The 18,781-nt window shown below is 47.7% G+C and overlaps 1 protein-coding gene across 2 annotated transcripts in view; it reads right to left on the bottom strand.

The window, feature by feature from the left end:
• ANKRD6 (ankyrin repeat domain 6) overlaps positions 1 to 18,781 on the bottom strand; it is a 213,628-nt gene that overhangs the window by 57,239 nt on the left and 137,608 nt on the right. The window lies entirely within an intron of this gene.

The raw sequence follows: 18,781 nt of genomic DNA, 5'->3' as shown, positions 1-18,781 counted from the left end.
GTGGCGCTCCCCACCCCCACCCCCCACCCCCGTTCAGTTTGGCAGGAGATTCTTATGGATTCATCCAGAATTCAAGTTGGTCTTGGTTAACCTTGGCTACTGGCACTGTGATCAAGGAACAAAATATGCTCAAAACGTGGAAACTTCCCTTAGTGCATAATTTCTACTTCCCGCTCATCCAACCAGCAAGTAGGAAAGTGAGGGCTTTCAAGTTTTCTCTTAGTTCCCCACTGGTTTGATAGTCAGGGATGATGAAGTGGCCACAGTGCATCTGATGGGGTAAGAGATGGGAGGACAGCAAGGAGTCAAGCTAATCAGCCCCGGAGAAGTCTAGTTAGTAATTTCCTCAAAAGTGAAACTGATGGACAAACCATCAGAACACATTCTCCCCTTTAGAAACAAATTTTAAAATTACAAAGTATTTCAGCCATTCAAAAATAGGAACATTTTAAAATGTACACACCCACCAATCACTTTAAGAAAAAATTAGAGGAACCATAGCCGTTCCTCATGAACCCCTCCCAGATCTCATTTCCCCCCAGCGCCGAGGTAACCGCTCAATTTGGGATTTGTCATTCCCGTGCCTTTTATTACACTTTACTACATGTTTGTAGCCACGCACAATAGATGAACATCGTTTTGCTTGTCTTCAAACCTTACATAAATGGTATTAAACTGCACAATGTCGTTTGGCAATTTGGGGGGGGGTCCAACATTATATTTTTGAGTTTTTAAAAAATATTATCACATCATTCACTCATTCTCCCACTGAGGGGCTCCAGGTTGTTCCCAGTGGCTGGCAGAACACACCTGAGTACACATCTCCTGTGCACCTGAGCGGGCTTCTCAGCCCTGCCGGTGGGTCATAGAGATGACCGTTCCCTGCAAGCGGGCTCCTGAGCTGTGACACTGAGTGTCACACTCAGAATAATCCTCTTCAGTGTATATCAGTTTCCATCTAGAGAACTGACCTTGCCAAACGCCTAATTCTCCAGCTTTTGAAGGAGCCATTATGTTGCCTTTGCCTTCTCCCTCAAGTTCACGGTGAAGAAACGTTCCCACCCCCGCTCCAAACAGCATTTAACCATGCCCGGCCCCCACCTGTGCTGAAACACTCCCAGAGGAATAAGGGTCTCGCACGGCCTGAGTCCTTTCTCGCATCTTGATAAAACTTCCCAAAGGCCTTTACTGATATTCTATCAGGATAAACCCATTTATGATCTCAATCAAGTGCCAGTTTGCCGTAGGTAACTAGCCTTGCAGGAACACAGAGATAGCAGACAGTAAAGGATCTTAATTTCAACCCGCGAAATGCAATCAAAGCATTAGAATGATTCTGGAAAGAAAGAGGTCAGAGCTCCCTTTAAAATTAGAATTCTTAATTAAGAAAAAAGTTTGTCCTAAGAAAGTGGGCTATGAAAAGCCTTCATAAAAAGGCAACGTCTGAGATGAGATGAAAGCGTGTCCTGCCTTGGCTGGCAACTGTGCTCAGCGCGGGCCGCTTAACCTTGACTCCTCCGACGAAATGTCCACAGCTGATGAGATGGAGCCAGAGAGCCTGGTTTCCCCTGCTGGGCCTGGCCCCGGGCTCCACCTGTCCTGCGTCCTTGTACAGGTCATCGGATCAGTGACCTTCACAAGGCTTCTAGAGCATCCTGAAACAAGGGGAAGCCCATTGCATTTGTGAGAAGAAAGACATGTGTGCTGTGAGGAAGGCTGACAGGATGGGGGGACACAAGAGCTTCTGAGCATCTGGGAAGTGCAGACCGTGAGGGCAGAAGCTGCCCCGAGAGAGGCTGGGAAGGCGGCCACAGGCCGAGGAGTAGCTGGTGCCACAGGTCAGGGGAGCCCCAAGGAACATCCCTGTCAGCAACCAGATATTACAGTGTGGAAGCTGAGGCCCAAGGAGGCCAAAGGGTCTGCCCAAGTGAACACCAAAAAATCAGAAGATCCAGAGAAGGAAACACTGATGTGGTTCAAAGCAGGTCACGTCTGGAGGGCACTTCAGAACTATAGATTACTAACAAGGTGGCCCTGGACTGGAGGCAGCTTCCTCATCCAAGGTCAGCAGAGCCCCCTCTGTGGAGAAAAGAGAGGCCAGAGGCACTGGAGCCAGACAAGCCTAGTTCAAACCCCAGCTCTGACTGGTAACACCTGTGTGATTTTGTGCAGGACACTCTCCTAAGCCGCCTTCCTCATCTGTGAAATAGGAATGGTCTCCACTACCCACCGCGGAGGCTTCAAACAGGATAAGTGAGGTGACGCCCAGCATCCATCACGGGTTTCCTTCCCTCCAACTGTCCCCAGCCTCGCCCTGAAGACACCCCAACCGCTGCCTCTCCTCCCTGACACCCCTGCACCGTTGCCTCGGAGACAAGGGAGATCTTTTCAAGGGCACAGACCTGGGAGAAGACTTGGATCTCGGGTCACCTGGATAGCCAGGTGGGCCCTCGCTGGAGGCTCGAGGGTCCTACCAGCCAGGTCTGCTCCACTCACCCACTGCCATTTTTGAAATACAAGGTCCCAAGTCTCCACGTCTCTCTGGAAGGGGGCTTCTTTACTGAGAACACCCTTCTCCAGTTCTGCGAGAAGGAATGTTCCCGGCTGCCTTCTCCACACCCATAGCACTTCGGTTCCCCTCAGGGAACCACCAGTCCTGTTCTGAGGGCCCTTCCCACTAGGCCGTGATCTCCCCGAGTGCGGGACTGCCACCTTCCGTGAACCAGGAGGCAAGTGGACTCTGCAGTGTTGCAGGGTCAAACCAATCCCGGCGCTCCTCAACCACAGGGCAGGCCGGGCCTCCCAGGGTCACTGGAGCAAGTTCCACAGGTCCACGCTTGACCAGAGACAAGGCGGGCCCGGCGGGCTGCAGCATCCAGGTTCGGGGACGTCTCAACCCCTCAGAGGAGGTGTAGGCATCCTGGGGGCTTCACGAGCATCTGAGCAGCTGCAACAGTGACACAGGGGCTCCTCTGAGGAGGGTAAGTGTCCCCCTTGCATGTCTGGCTCCTTTTCTGGCATCTGGTAAAACTATAGCAAGTAGCAAAGGCGGTAGTAACTGGTTTCCCACTGACCCTGAAGCTGTCCACTCCTGTCCCCTGGGCTCTCCTAACACAACCACACACACACACACACACACACACCACCCACCCAGAAACGTGGTTAGTTTTCCAGAACATTCTGTAGTGAAAAGCAACAAAAGTAGAGCCATTCAGGGGAGTAGCTGCTCCCACCCAGCACACAGGGATACTCCAAGGTCATGCCTGACAAATGCAGAAGGCTGAGACCACCCTAAGTGTGAGGGGGCAAATAAAAACTGATCCTTAGAGGGGTCTTTGAATGACCTGAACTTAAGGGTACAACCGGTCTCACCTCCACACCCCTAGGAATGGCCAGTGGAAGACATGGGAACAGGAGAAAAGACTGTGGGCCATGAATGACAAGAGAAAGAATTTCTGAAGCACTGGTTTGTCCTAGGCCCTGCCTAGTGTGTCAAAGACCAGTTCAACCCAACTCAACCCAGGCCCTGGTGAGCCCAGCAAGACCAACAGCAACAAGGATGAGAGCAAGGGCCAGCAGCAGCTAACGTTTATGGGACACTTACGGCACGGTAGGCACATCTTAAGAGTTTCACATGTATTAGCTCATTCAATCCTCCCAACGACCCTAGGAGGTAGGGAGCATTTTTTTTTTTTTTTTTTTGCGGTACGCGGGCCTCTCACTGTTGTGGCCTCTCCCGTTGTGGAGCACAGGCTCCGTAAGCGCAGGCTCAGTGGCCATGGCTCACGGGCCCAGCCGCTCTGCGGCATGTGGGATCTTCCCAGACCGGGGCACGAACCCGTGTCCCCTGTATCGGCAGGCGGACTCTCAACCATTGCGCCACCAGGGAAGCCCTAGGAGCATTATTAAGCCCATTTTACAGATGAGAAAACTGGAGCATAGAGAGACAGTCACTTGTTCAATGTCACACAGCAGGTAACTCGAGTCTGGATTCACCCCTAAGCCATCTGACCCCAGCCCGCACGCTCTGGCCCACCACACTCCCTGCTGCCTGCCTCCTGTCGGGGGAGGCACTCCCCTGGCAGAGGGCTCCACTCTCAGGACGCTCCCACGGCTCCCAGATGATCACCCCTGAGGGTGCTTGCAAATTACCTGGTTTCCTCAGAATCTCCAGATGAGGAGAGAGGCTGTCCATTCTCACTGCACATCTGAATCGCCTGGGGAGGTTGGTCTGTTTGTGTGTCTGTCCACCCGTCCTGAGACCTGAGGCCTTCCTCCAGAGTTGCTGACTCAGTGCTCTGTGGGGGCGCAGGCAGCAGGGGTTATACATCCTCCCCAGGTGATTCCGATGAGTGACCTGGGCTGAGAACCCGTAGGCCGAGATGAGGAGGGGCCGGAATAATCCTCCCCAGAGCAGCCACAGGCCCTCAGGTGAAACCTGCCCAGTGGGGACCGTCCCAGCAGGAGTCACTCCTCTCGGTACATTCCTCATGACGCTTTCGTCCCCAGCTGTCAGTACAAAACACTAAAAGACCGCATCTCCTCAACCCAGAACTTCCTGTATCTTAAAAGAGTATATAAACAATACAATGACATTACTAAAAATTCGGAAAATGAAAGCAAATCATTTGTGACTCTACCACCCCATACAAGGATTATCATTTTTACCCCATCTTTTCCACTGCATCTCTTCTATTGGTGCTTTTGCAGTTACACTCACAGTTCACATGAAACTAGCTTGCTTGTGCATTAATAGTGGTCCTCAAACTTTACTGGGTAGCAGGGGCTTGTTAAAGACAGCTATCTGGGCCCCCTTCAAGGGTTTCTGATTTTGTAGGCCTGGGGTGGAGGCTGAGAATTTGCATTTCTAACAAGTTCCCAGGAGAAGCAGATGCTGCTAGTATAGAACCACATTTTGAGAGTCACTAACATAAACCACCGGTTTTCAGTGCTGCTCCACATTACATTAGAGTCACCTGAAAATATTTTTAAGATCTCAAGTTTCAACCCCAGATTCCATCAGCCTAGGGTGGGGTCTTGGAGTGGGTGTTTTTTAAGTTCCAGGTGATTCTAACGTGCAGCCGGAGGTTATGAATCCCTCATTGCATGCTTTAAAGGTGCTGGTCCCTCCAACCTGCCCTGGGGTCAGGACGGGCCATGTGAGAACAGCGACGGGAGAGAGGGTGCAGGACCCTGCAGGGAGCATGTTTCCCTGATCCAACCAGGGAGAGGCAGAGGCTTGGAGCCCACTCACTTCCAGGGAACTGAATGGCAAAGGGCCTTGAGACGTAGCCAGGCAACAACTACAAAAAAGTGGCCTCACTGTCAACAGCTCTGGGCTCTAGTCTGGGTGCTGCTTTGTTCTGGCATGTTGAGCCCTGCGGGTCCTGATTTCCAGCAGAACTGCTGCATGGTAACATCAGTGACTCCTGTTCCAGCAAGTGACCCGTAAATTACACTCTCAGGTGATCATAAAGGGCGCTCAGAACGAAAAGTCCCTGCTACTCGTTTGGAAGAGCCTAACTCCCAGCTGGAGGGGGTGGGGCTCCGTCAGGGAATATTCCTGGAGAAGAATTCCTGTTCAGATAAAGATCTCCCACCAACAAGGGAGCCCAGTCAAAGGTAACCAGCTTAAAATACACCTTGAAAGGAAGTGGAGGTGTTTTGTTCCTCCCTGTGTTCAGATGTGGTACTTAATTCTTCTCACCAGACACTCCAGGCGGATCAAGGCATTTACACTGGAGACACCTCCCTCGGGAGGGGCGGAGCCCAGGGAGGTGGACCAGGGGTAATTTGAGAACCACAAGCCACCGAAACAAGCCTGGAAAGACTCTATCTTCATACAGGCTCCATGGTACCCGAGAGTCCTGGCCCGTGACCGTGGTCACACATTACCCCAGTCAGGACCTGGAAGCTGGGTCACAGCTCCTTTCTCCTGCTTAGGTATCTCAGATCCTCCTTACTAAAGGGCAGGCCTTTCACGCTGACAACATTTGTCCCATGAACACCTGCCCCATGGGTGCTGAGCCCTGACTCCTCAAGGAAGCTGCTGGTCTAGCAGAGTGGACCTGAGAAGTGAGAAGAAAGGGTGCTTAGCCATTCCTGGAACAAAATGATATGCTTCTGCTCAAGCTCACACAGACACACGGGGCAAAAGGAGGCTAAAGGAATTGAGACTCATTAGCTCAAAGAAATAAAACAACTGAGCCATCTTAACTGGGTGTTGTTACAAGGAGGGCAGTTGCAGAGATGTGACCCACATGAAGGGAAACAGTTTAACAAGAAGAATTTAGGTATAACCTAAATTAGTGTAATAATTTCAAAATGACAACACTGCCTTTCTTCAGATCATGAGAAATACAATAGGTCAGGTTCATGAAGTCTTTTCTGAGGCGAGTAAAGTCTGTCTGTATTACCTGCAGCATTAAGGAAATAGGAAAGAGAGAGAGGAAGCAAGCAAGTTGTAACATTAGTAAAGTAGGAGTGGCACATATTTTAGAAACAATATAATATTCGGATTGAACAGGGTCTTTGAGAATTTAATTTGGAGAGGATAAGTAAGGCTAGCAGAGGTCAGTGATTTTCAAGAGCTCAAGTTTTATTTGTGGCAGAACAAATAACAGCTGGAATCCTGGCCACTTGGCCCCTTGTTCCGGTTTTAAATTGTATTACAAGGCTCGCCACAAACTTTCTTAAGTGTCCCCAGGGTCTCCTTATCATAAACAGTATTCCCAGAGCTCCGACTGCCTGGAATGGTATAGATTTGGGTCCAAAACTTCAAAGTCCTTTTCAGGCTTATGATTCAATGAAAACAAAGTTATCAAGATATTCAGGGGAGAAAATGGACAAAGAAAAAGTGCCATGGATAAAAGGAAAGTGAGAAAATAAAACTTTACATTTTAAAAAAATGTATAGTTTAAAGAGACTTCAGAACTTTCTTTCCTTTTTGGAAATGTGATTTGTCTACCTGCCTACTTGGATGAGTGACACATCACATCTTAATCAGACCGTAGGTGACAAGAAACAGCGAGGGAATAAAGTCCTTGGATGACAAAAATCAGGATCCAATACAATCTCAGATTGGAAGGACAGGCTAATTTTAACAAGACAAAATGTAATGGGGGCAGGTGTAAAATTCCTGCACTGGCGGAGGTCAACAGTCCAGTCATACTCGGGCAGGGCTACTGGGATTGTCCTCTAAAATAACAGTCCTTCCTTGTGAAATGGTCAGTGCCAAAAAGCTTCATAATGTTTCTCTAAGTCTTGCTTTGGGGAGGGCCTAATAATCATAAATAATTGGGAGAGATGATTTTAAATGTGTATGGTTAGGAATCAATTATTCAAACATAATGGCTTCATTAATAAGAGAATTCCTTTTTAGGTGATGCAGAAACTGTTAGGGTTGAGCTTGCTTCTAGAAAGGTCCACCAACCAGAAGGACCAAAATATTTCAAGCAACTTAATTGGCTGTAAAGAATCCCATTGGTTAGGGACTTCCCTGGCGGTCCAGTGGCTAAGACTCCGCGCTTCCAATGCAGGGGGCCTGGGTCTTGTGCCTGGTCGGGGAACTAGATCCCACATGCCACAACTAAAAGATCCCGTGTGCCTCAACTAAAAGATCCCACGTGCCTCAACTAAAAGATCCCGCATGCCGCAACTAAGACCCGGCACAGCTGAATAAATAAATAAATTAATTTAAAAAAAAGAATCCCATTGGTTCCTATAGTACATCTGTTCCTAAATTAGAAGGTATCAGTTAATGGCCTCCATGCTCCTTGCAGGTAGCTACTTAGACTACATTTTCAACATGTTGAAACACTGACAGAGCAAAGCACGGTGGTCCAATGCCTGATGAACTATGGTTGGGAGGTAAGAACTGTCCTCTCTTATTTCCTGATTTTTATTGGAGTCATTGCCTTTTCAGCAATTGTTAATATAATCATGTGGGTTTTTTCCCGTGTTAATCTGTTGGTGTAATGAATTACGGAACCATCTTGCATTCCTGGATCAAACTCTACCTGGTCACATTGTACTATTTTGATATGTGCTGTATTTTATTAAGTAAGATTATTAAGAATTTTTGTTTCTAATTCATAATTGGGATTGCTCTATAGTTCTTTATTATTTCTCTCACTCTCATTTATATTTACCTGGTTTTGGTATTAAGGTTGCACTGGTTTCGTAACACAAATCCAGCTTTCCAGTTTGCTCTATGCTTTACAATAGTTTAAACAACATTGGAATTGGTTTTTTGTTAAAATACAGAACAGGGCTGTGAAACCATCTGGCTCTAGCGCTTTTTTAAAGGTTGCATCTTTAATCACATTTCTAATCTTTTCTATGGTAATTAGACTATTTAAGTTTTCTGCTTCTTGGGTGAACTAAAAAATTTTTTTTATTATGGTTAAATATACATAACATAAAATTTACCATTTTAACCATTTTTTAGTTTATAATTCAGTGGCATCAAGTATATTTCCAATGTTGTGCAACCGTCACCATTATTCAATTCCAGAACTTTTAATTATCCCGAACAGAAACTCTGTAGCCATTAAACAATAATTCCCCTCTCCCCCAGCCCCTGCTAACTTCTATCCTACTTTTATTTTCTTTCTTTTTTATTACTTTGGCCTCACCACACAGCATGTGGGATCTTAGTTCCCCGACCAGGGATCAAACCCGGGCCCTCGGCAGTGAAAGCGCAGAGTCCTAACCACTGGACTGCCAGGGAATTCCCCCCACCCTACTTTTCATCTCTATTAACTTGCCTATTCTAGGTGCCTTATATAAGTGGAATCATACAATATTTGTCCTTTTGTGTCTCTCTTATTTCACTTAGCATAATGTTTTCAAGGTTCATCCATGTCACAGCATGTATCAGGATTCTATTCCTTTTAAAGTCTGACTAATATTCCACAGCAATAAGGTGGCTGTCTGTAAGCCAGGAAGAGGGCCCTCTCCAGGAACCAAATCTGCCAGCACCTTTATCTTGGACTTCCCAGCCTCTAGAACTGTGAGAAATAAATGTTTGCTGTTTAGCCACCTAGTCTGTGGTATTATGTTACAGCAGCCTAAGCAGACTAAGACAACTATTGATACAGGGATTACACTGATGGATGTAGAATCAGCCTTGCGTTTTCACTTGCTCATGGTGTAGAATTCTTTATACGTTGCTCTATTTGATGGAAACACAGGCTGAAAGAAGACCAGGCATAGTCACCACCTACTCACCCATCTTGGTTTATATCCTTGGTTTATAACAACTTAAACATGCAACAGCCAGTTCTCACTGGAAACAAACCAACAGGCCTGCTGAGAAAGAATTTTCAGTCTCCAAACAAGTTCCTGGCTTCATTTATTTTCTGAAACCGAAGTCATTACAGCTTAAGAGTAAGAAAAGAGAAAGAAGAAAACTAATAGAGAATCCACCAACAGACCATCTGCACTGGCATCTGAGCAGAGGCCCAAGTGGGCAGCTCAGCAGCTTCTAAAGCTTCTTTCCTCTCTGGCTTCCTTATTTTATAGCAACCCTAGAGCGTGGATTAGGTGATGACACTTCGTGGAAGTCTTACAACAGGACGATTACTGGCCTGGAAACCAGGGATCCTCCAATGCGTTTCGTTCAGGAAAGACACAGGTGCTTAGGGAGGATTTTAAAATGCTGACACCCGGCCATGCCGTGCCGTTTTCACCTCTCCTCTCACGTGGTTAGGACCTATCAAATATGTGGCTTTAGGGGGTGTTACCAGCACATTAATCTGGGCTATACAAGTCAGCTGTGCAGCTTGAGGCTTCCATTTTCAGCGCAGACTGCTAAGGCAACAGAGCACACACTGCACAGACAGACCCAGAGATGGGACATGCAGCTGACTTGCTGTGTGAACACCCAGGTGCGGACTGGGCCTCTGGGCCACCGCACCCAGCAGGCCTGCCCGGAGCTGGGGAAAGAGGGCCTGCCTTCACCCCCCACTGAACACCACTGCAGACACAGCAAGAGGGCAACAGAAGAGGCCCCGCAGAGCAAGGCACCCCTCCCAGGACTTCCCCAGAGGCCTTAAGCAAGCAGCCAAGAGACTCAGGGTCGACCACAGGAACGACTCCCGTAGCGACGGCTGCCTCTCCTGAGGTGCTTGAGTCAGTGTTAAGGGTCCATCCCCGACGTTTCAAGGCTTGTTCTCCTCAGTCACAGCACGTCTCCCCTCAGGCCCAGGCAGGGACTTAAGTCTGACCCATGACACCAATTCTTACACTGCCCTCTCCCTCCCCGCAAAGGAGCATCTCCGGGGGGGGGCGCCCCCTACCTTTGCGGGAAACACGAGCTTAACTAACACCCTCATCATCTTAAGTGACCCCTCCCTGAGACTTTCCTAGTATTGACCCAGTAACGTGCCACTCATGTCTCACAGGTGGGCCACACAACAATTCACAGCATGCATTTGCCTTCCCACACTCAAGACGTGGATCTCCTGCAGGTGAACTTGTTTCTAGCTTGTGTTACGGCATCGAGAATATCAGTACTCCCTGGTGTTCCACAAAGAGCGCCATGAATTCCAGGCATCTAACTTGGCAGCGCTCTGCAGAGAGCGTTGCCCCGTCCCACACACGGGGCTCCAGGCTCCCGGGAGGAAGGCCCGGAGCAGTGAGTGGGTTCCCAGCCGGCTGCTCGTTACAGAGTCACGGGGGCTCTGAAACAAGCCCAGCCACACCCCACATCAGTTAAATCAGAACCTGGGCATCCGTATCTTGTTAAGGCTCTCCGGGTGATCATACATGTGGTCAATACTGAAAACTGCTGACCTACCGAGGGGAACTTCTGTGCCTCTGGGGACCACGGATGCAAGTGAGAAAACAGTACTTACGGTAATAACTATCCTCCGCTGAGCTCGTTCTACATCCTTATTACGCAGTACAAGCACTCTGCACGGATCATCTCATCTGACCCTGACAACAAATCCCCGAGGTAGGGGTTAGGCTGATTTTACAGACAGGAAACCAAGCTTCAAGGAGGCCAGGGTCACAGAGGTGGTGAAGTGATTCTCTGCCTCTGCTCTTGGGAAGGAAACACTGGGAGATTCTTAAACGGGTGACAAAGTCACAGAGACAGGAAGTGGAGTTGTGGTTGCCAAGGCAAGTGGGGTATGGGGTGGACGTGTTTAAGGGGTACTGAGTTTCCATCTGGAAGATGAATTCTGGAGATAGATGGGGCTGGTGGTTGCACGAAAATGTGAATGGACTTAATTCCATTGAACACTTAAACACAGTTAAAGTAGTAAGTTTTGCGTTATGTATATTTTACTATAATTTTTAAACATGAAAAAATTTTAAAATAAAAATATAAAGTGGGTGAAAGTGAGAGAGATGACCAGGTGTCCCATTTCAGGTGCAGTGCAATTCCAGGTCATCTCCGGGTTATCTTCCTTGTCTTTGAGCTAGTTCACAAGTCTGTAAGTCTTGGAACCCTGAGGGTGATGCCAACAAATTGTGTCTAGCAGATTCAGTGTATACTGGCCAGTTTTATGCCTAATAAGCAAATTTATTTCCGCTTTCCCGAGACCTGCATATTTGTAATTTTCTGCATTCTCTTTTGAAGCAGTTGCAACATCTTACTGGTTCCCTCACTAATTGATTAAATAAAATCTGAACACGTGTTCGTTTTATAAGAGTTGCTCAGAATTACCACCATATGTCAAGTTTCCCTGATTTCTGACAATAAACTACAAAGGCCTGAGTTTTCCCGGTGGAGACTCTCTTCCCACAGGGTGATGCTTCCAGCTGTTGGAGAACAAAAGGCAGATTTTCTGTGTGACCTGACATGTAACTCCGCACCCTCAGGGCCCCCATGGAGCGTGTGGGTCCAAGAGCAGGACCGGGGCTGCATCAGCCCTGCGCAGGCTCAGTCCTCACTCAGGAGGTGAGAACACGCTGGCTACTGGGTGTGAGATGCGCAGTCCCAGGCCGCCTTGGGAGGGTGAGGAAGGGGAGGAGATGTGTGGAGACTCCCGCCCCTGGCCTCCCATCAGCCACCCCTTGCTTTTCCCCCTGACTCCCGGGGGGGTGGCACTAGACACAAACCAGAGCTGGTGAAAAAGAGAAAATTCTATGAACCCATGCCAAAGGGGAGAGGAACAAAGGCCAAATAGAGCCACTGCCGAGAGCTCCTGGCGAGGAATCGAGAAAGGCAGGATACATTCGGAAGGAGGGCCGGGAAAAGAGGGAGGAGGGAGGGGCTGGTGTAGCACTGGCCACAGCGCGCTGAAAGGGCAGTGCTCCCGGGCGCCCCTCTCTCTGCCGGGAGGGTGCACACCAGCACAAGCTCCGTGCAGAGCAGTTCTGAAAAGTACGCGGGCCTGCCCTGTAATTATGCCCTGCCCCATCAGTGCCCCTTACAGAAACCTGTCCCACAGACAGAACCACGCTGTGCAGGAAGACCTCAGGACAAGGTCAGTAGCTGCCACATAAGTTCTAAGACCAGAAGATTAACAGAATGTAAATGCCCATCAATAGGGGATGGGTGAAGCCAATTACGGTTCACTGAAGAAAAGCAAAGGGAAGAAGGGTATGTATAGTGTCCTACAGTTTGTACAGAAGCAATTTGTGGGGATATACATAGAGATACATCTATTTGCACATATATGCATAAACCATCTCAGGAAAAAAACGCAAGAAACAGGTAACACAGGTTGCCTTCAGAAAAGGAGACACTGAGCCGCTGGGAGAGAGTGTGAAAGACTTATCAACTTTTTGTGCCTTCTGTTTTAGAACCATGTGAATGTAAATATTACCTGTTCAAAATATTTAAATTGGTTATATCTTTTTTTTTATAATTTTTGTCTGTGCCGCGCGGCATGTGGGATCTTAGTTCCCCAACCAGGGATCAAACTCGTGCCCCCTACAGTGGAAGCATGGATTCTTAACCACTGGACTGCGAGGGAAGTCCCTCTTATATCTTTTTAAACAAATGGATGGAGTCTTCTGGAAGAAGCATGCGACAGACAACACATTCTCTCAAGTGGACACTCACCTGATCAACAGCCTTGTAAGCATCTATTTCTCACGCCGCCCTCCTCTTGGGGACTGGGGATTGGCAGCTTTCAGGAAAGGACTACAAACCCACAGGCTGGCAAACAAGTTCAGACCCACCCCACTCCAGTAAGTCCTAATATTAAACACACTCCCACAGAATCAAAACCAAAGCAAATGAACATCAACAAAAAAGACCCTTGGTTTCCACTGTTCTGGCTGCATTTCCCGAGGCCGTGAATGTACAGCATTTATCCACCTCCAGCCTTTTCCCCTGGGAGTGGCTCTGCTGAAAATATCTACCAGGCCTGCACGCTCTTCATTTCTGCAGACACGATCAAAAGTCATGCTTGGGAAAGTGACGTTACTACAATCAAACCGCTTGCAGTTCTCTTTTTAAAAGTTTAAAGTTTATATTTATTGGAGCATAGTTATTCACTAGTAATGCGATACCTAATATGAAAGCTCCACAGGAGCCACAAACAACTTATAAATGTGTCGGGGCCCAGGTTAGGCCACCCAAAATAGGCCTCAATAGCACACTGATTACTCTGAATTAAAGTTACTTGAGGTCTTCCCTGGTGGCGCAGTGGTTGAGAGTCCACCTGCCGATGCAGGGGACACGGGTTCCTGCCCCAGTTCGGGAAGATCCCACATGCCGCGGAGCGTCTGGGCCCGTGAGCCATGGCCGCTGAGCCTGAGCGTCCTGTGCTCCGCAACGGGAGAGGCTACAACAGTGAGAGGCCCGCGTACCGCAAAAAAAAAAAAGTTATTTGAGAAATAACCGGTGAGAAAAAATACTTTAAAAAAACACTCTGACCACCCCACCTCTTTCCCTCTGAAAGCAGGAGATAAATCTCCCATGTGAAGATATCCTCCTTATAAAACAGGGGGATAGAAAGCATCCTTACTACCAAAGCTAGAGAATTCAAGGCTAAGAAAGCTGTGTAAGCAAACTTCTTCATGAGTCTGCTTTCCCAAGCACAAGCCCCTTTGTTTTGTTAAATCTTCACAAATAATTGTTCCTTTGTCTAAAAATGATATATAAACAAACTGCTTTGGTCACTTTGGGACGGGGTAGGCGGGGATCCCATTTTTGCGAGACCTGTGTGTGTATGAATTAAATTTTTTTCTCCTGTGGATGCGTCTTGTGTCAATTTAATGATTAGACCAACCAAAAGAACTTTGGGCGGGGGGTGAGGGGAAATGTCCCCCTCCCCAACAAATGACTAGAACAAAGTTATTAAACCCCCTTAAGTTTATTTCCTTATATAACAATCACTATATTTAGAACAGATATTTTTTTAAAAATCAAGGTATGATTTACATTCAGTAAAATTCACCGTTTTTAAGTATTCAGTTTGATGCGTTTGGATCAATGTATAGAATCATAGAAAACCACCAGTGCAAGTAAAACAGAGATTTTCGGGCTTCCCTGGTGGCGCGGTGGTTGAGAGTCCACCTGCCGATGCAGGGGACGCGGGTTCGTGCCCCGGTCTGGGAAGATCCCACGTGCCGCAGAGCGGCTGGGCCCGTGAGCCATGGCCGCTGAGCCCGCGCGTCCGGAGCCTGTGCTCCGCAACGGGAGAGGCCACAGCAGTGAGAGGCCCGCATACCGCAAAAAAAAACCAAAAAAAAACAAAAACAGAGATTTTCATTTCCTCCCCCAAATTGCCATCCGCTTCCCGCCCCCCCCGCCCCCGTCATCCCTTTCTAGCATCCCTGGTCCCTGGCAATCACTTATCTATTTTCTGTTCCTATAGTTTTGACTCTTCTAAAAAGTCCTACAAAGGGAATCACACTGTGTGTGGCCTTTTGTGTCTGGCTTCAAAGGCATAAGGCTTTGAGAGTCATTCACATTCTTTCCTCTATTGGTAGCTCGGTCCTTTCTGTGGCTGAATAGCATTCCCCAGTATGTTCATCAATTCAGCAGCACGGATGAGAGGCGGTTTACTTTAAGGGATTGGCTCTTGCCAATTGTGGAGGCTTGGCAACTCCTAGCTGCAGGTAGACAGCCAGGCTGGAAGCAGAATTCTCTCTTCATTCAGTGCTGGACACCGCTACACAGCTGTCATCTGGTTTAATCCTCACAGCAACCCCACAAGGTGGGGATTAGCCTCATTTTTCAGTTGAGGGCACTGACTGGCCTGTGTCTTCCCCTCAGGACTCCCTGCCTGGTACTCGGACCACGACTCTCAGACCATAAGATATGCTGGTTGTTGCATCATCAGGACCGCCTGGTAACGGCTGCCACATCCAGCGCTTACCATGTGCCAAGTGCTGTTCTAAGTACCTTGCATAATTGATTCCGCTGGTGCTGAAACAACCTCCTGAGGTAGCCAGTACTACTTAATCCTCATTTCAGAGGTGATGATATGAATGACAAAGGGAACAAGTAACTTCCCCAAGATCACAGAGCTAGTAAATACGCTGGCGTTTGAACCCAGGCGAGTCTGGATCCTGGGTCCAGGTTCATACCCTTTGCACTACACTTCCTTGGTCGGGAATTCCTGAAGTTGCTTGAAAACTCTGGGAATGGTGTGTCTGTGGTGTTGGAGGTGGGGGGAGGAGAAGGCCCTTTGGCCTAAGCCCCTCCCACAGGACGGCCTCTTTCTCTGTGTGCAGTGATGGGGAGAAGCAGCTGGGGAAGGGTGGCTGGCGGGGTGCTGGAAGGCACAGGGACTGCGCGGGTGCCGTCCTAGCGTGGGCCTCACAGCCAGACAGGGCTGGTTCCCCCCGGGGTTACTGACGACTTAACTGGGAAGTTACTCAACTGCTCGAGCTGCTTCCTGCTCAGCACCTCCCTTTCCCCTTTGGTATCACACAGACAGGAGCAACAGACAGGAGCACAGGCTTTTTGAGCGGCGAGAATTTCAGTGAGATGGTAAACATACAGCACTGAGCCAGTGCTGGTACAGTCACTCAACACACACTTCTGAACTTGATTTCATGTTCACAAATTACTCAAGTAATATATGCTTGGTTTTTTTTTTTGTTTTTTTTTTTCTGCGGTACGCGGGCCTCTCACTGTTGTGGCCTCTCCCGTTGCGGAGCACAGGCTCCGGACGCGTAAGCTCAGCGACCATGGCTCACGGGCCCAGCCGCTCCGCGGCATGTGGGATCCTCCCAGACCGGGGCACGAACCCGCGTCCCCTGTCTCGGCAGGCGGACTCTCAACCACTGCGCCACCAGGGAAGCCCATATATGCTTGTTTTAATAAGCGGAACAATACAATGTAAAAATCTATAAAAGCAAAGCTAATCATCTTCGCTGCCAGGCAACCGGCGTCAGCAGTCTCTTGTGTTCCCCACGGTTCTCTGTGCTCACACAAATAGAGGCACCCACGGTTCTCTGTGCTCACACAAATAGAGGCAGGCTGGCAGACAGAAGTGGATTTGCGCTTTAACCAAAATGCATCAGACTGTACCCATCACTTGCTACTTTCCTTTGCCGTTTTCATTTATCAATGGGTATAACTGGTCAATATAAATGTAACTCTTTTCCAAGTTCTTTGTGCATGAACATGTATGCAAGTGTAACATTTTACATAAATTACATAAACTAGACACACATGACATTGCGTAAGTTTGCATATGGTCTTTAGTTCTTTTATTTCCTTGCCTTTCTCCCTTCCTTCCCTTCCTCCATGTTTCCCCCCCCTCCATGTTGCCACCTGCTGAGTTTTCTACCCATCCACTCAGCAGTGAACTCTGGGGGGCTCACTTTCTATGCCTTGAGGCCCTGCGGTCTGTACTTCTTAAACATCTAAATCCTATGTCATTACTCAGGGGTGGTGGTAGGTATCAAATAGAAATTTGATAAACATTAATTTTATGAATGAAACTGCATTTTTCTTAACTAAAGCTGCATCAAATAACCTCTGTTTGGTTACTTTCAGAGAAAACGAAAGCTGTGGTGAAACATCCCAAGGACCAGCTTCCTAAAAGTTCTTTAAAAAGATACTGGAGCAGGGCTTCCCTGGTGGCACAGTGGTTAAGAATCCGCCTGCCAGTGCAGGGGACATGGGTTAGAGCCCTGGTCTGGCAAGATCCCACATGCCGCGGAGCAACTAAGCTATGCGCCACAATTACTGAACCTGTGCTCTAGAGCCCACGAGCCACTAACTACTGAGCTCATGTGCTGCAACTACTGAAGCCCGTGAGCCTAGAGCCCGTGCTCTGCAATAAGAGAAGCCACCGCTCGATGCAACTAGAGAAAGCCCGTGTGCAGCAACGAAGACCCAACACAGCCAAACAAACAAACAAACAAATAAATAAATTTACTAAAAAAAAGTTGCTAAAAAAAAAAACGAAGCCATTAGCAGCAACACGGGTGGACCTAGAGATTCTCATACTGAGTGGAGTAAGTCAGACAGAGAAAAACAAATATACGATATCGCTTATATGTGGAATCTAAAAAAGAGTACAAATGAACTTATCTACAAAACAGAAACAGAGTTACAGATGTAGAAAACAAACTTATGGTTACCAGCGGGTAAGGGGGGGAGGAATAAATTGGGAGATTGGAATTGACATGTATACACTACTATATATAAAAGAGATAACTAATAAGGACCTACTGAATAGCACAGGGAACTCTACTCAATACTCTGTAATGACCTATAGGGGAAAAGAATCTAAAAAAGAGTGGATATATGTATATGTATAACTGATTCACTTTGCTGTACAGCAGAAACTAACACAACATTGTAAATCAACTATACTCCAATAAAATTTTTTAAAATGAATTTTAAATGTTTAAGTGTAGTTTCTACACCAATTCCCAGTTCCCAAGCCCGCTGCCTCTGATGACTTGTCCTGTGCATGGCAACTCCACTCGTGCTTGGTGGATAAGGTATCATACCCACACACTATTAGCTCCTAGGTAAAATCCCCATGAGGACAGAAGAGGCTGCCCTTATCTGAGGCCCCTGGTGTAACAGAGATGACATCAGCATGGGAGCCAGGAGATCCCGGTTCTGGTGCCACCTCTGGCACGCGCTAGCTTGTATGTCACTTCCCTTTTGGGGCCTCCATTTCCTCACAAGTCCAAAAGAAAAAGCTCATGGAGTTCTGGAGATGAGCAGCACATATACGAAAATAACTTGCAAAGTATAAAATGTTACACACATGTACAATACACTATTGGGAAACTGCTTTATTAAAGTACCTGGGCACGTGAGTTACTAGTCAGTAAAACATTTGCAGATTATATCTCCTATGTGTAAGATGCCAAGGAAGATGCTCTAGTAACAAGCAGCCCACAGGATGTTCCCAACCCAAAGTCATAAACACACAGGGAAAACATGGTGTTTAAGAGCAAAAACTCTGGAGCCAGAGGGTCGGGGTTCAAATCCCAGTCCTGAAACTTTGGGAAGGTTACCTCACCTCTCCTTGCCTCCATTTCCTCATCTGTATAATGAGAACAGAGTCGTGGTGAGGTTTAGAGGACTTAATCACTGTAGACTCTTACAAGAGTAGCTGACACCTAGTAAGCACTGAGTGTAAGCAACTTACACTCAGCAACATTATTCCCCTCACTGGACACACATGGGGCCTAATGAGTGAGTACTGTGCTAGGCACTGGAGGGGTTAAAAAAACAGACCCAATATTTTGTGCCCACTTAGATTTTATAACTGCAGCCACATGTGTTATCACATTTAGGCCCTATGGAAATCCTCTAAGTTTTGGGAGGAAAATGAGACCTGTAAAGTGAAGAAATTTGCCTACATCTATGCTTCTCAGCAAGGGGTGATTGTGC

This window comes from Mesoplodon bidens (genome assembly GCF_964165515.1).
Source record: "Mesoplodon bidens genome assembly, chromosome: 12".
In the NCBI taxonomy this organism is placed as follows: Eukaryota; Metazoa; Chordata; class Mammalia; order Artiodactyla; family Ziphiidae; genus Mesoplodon; species Mesoplodon bidens.
This window is presented reverse-complemented; position numbering and strand designations above follow the sequence as displayed.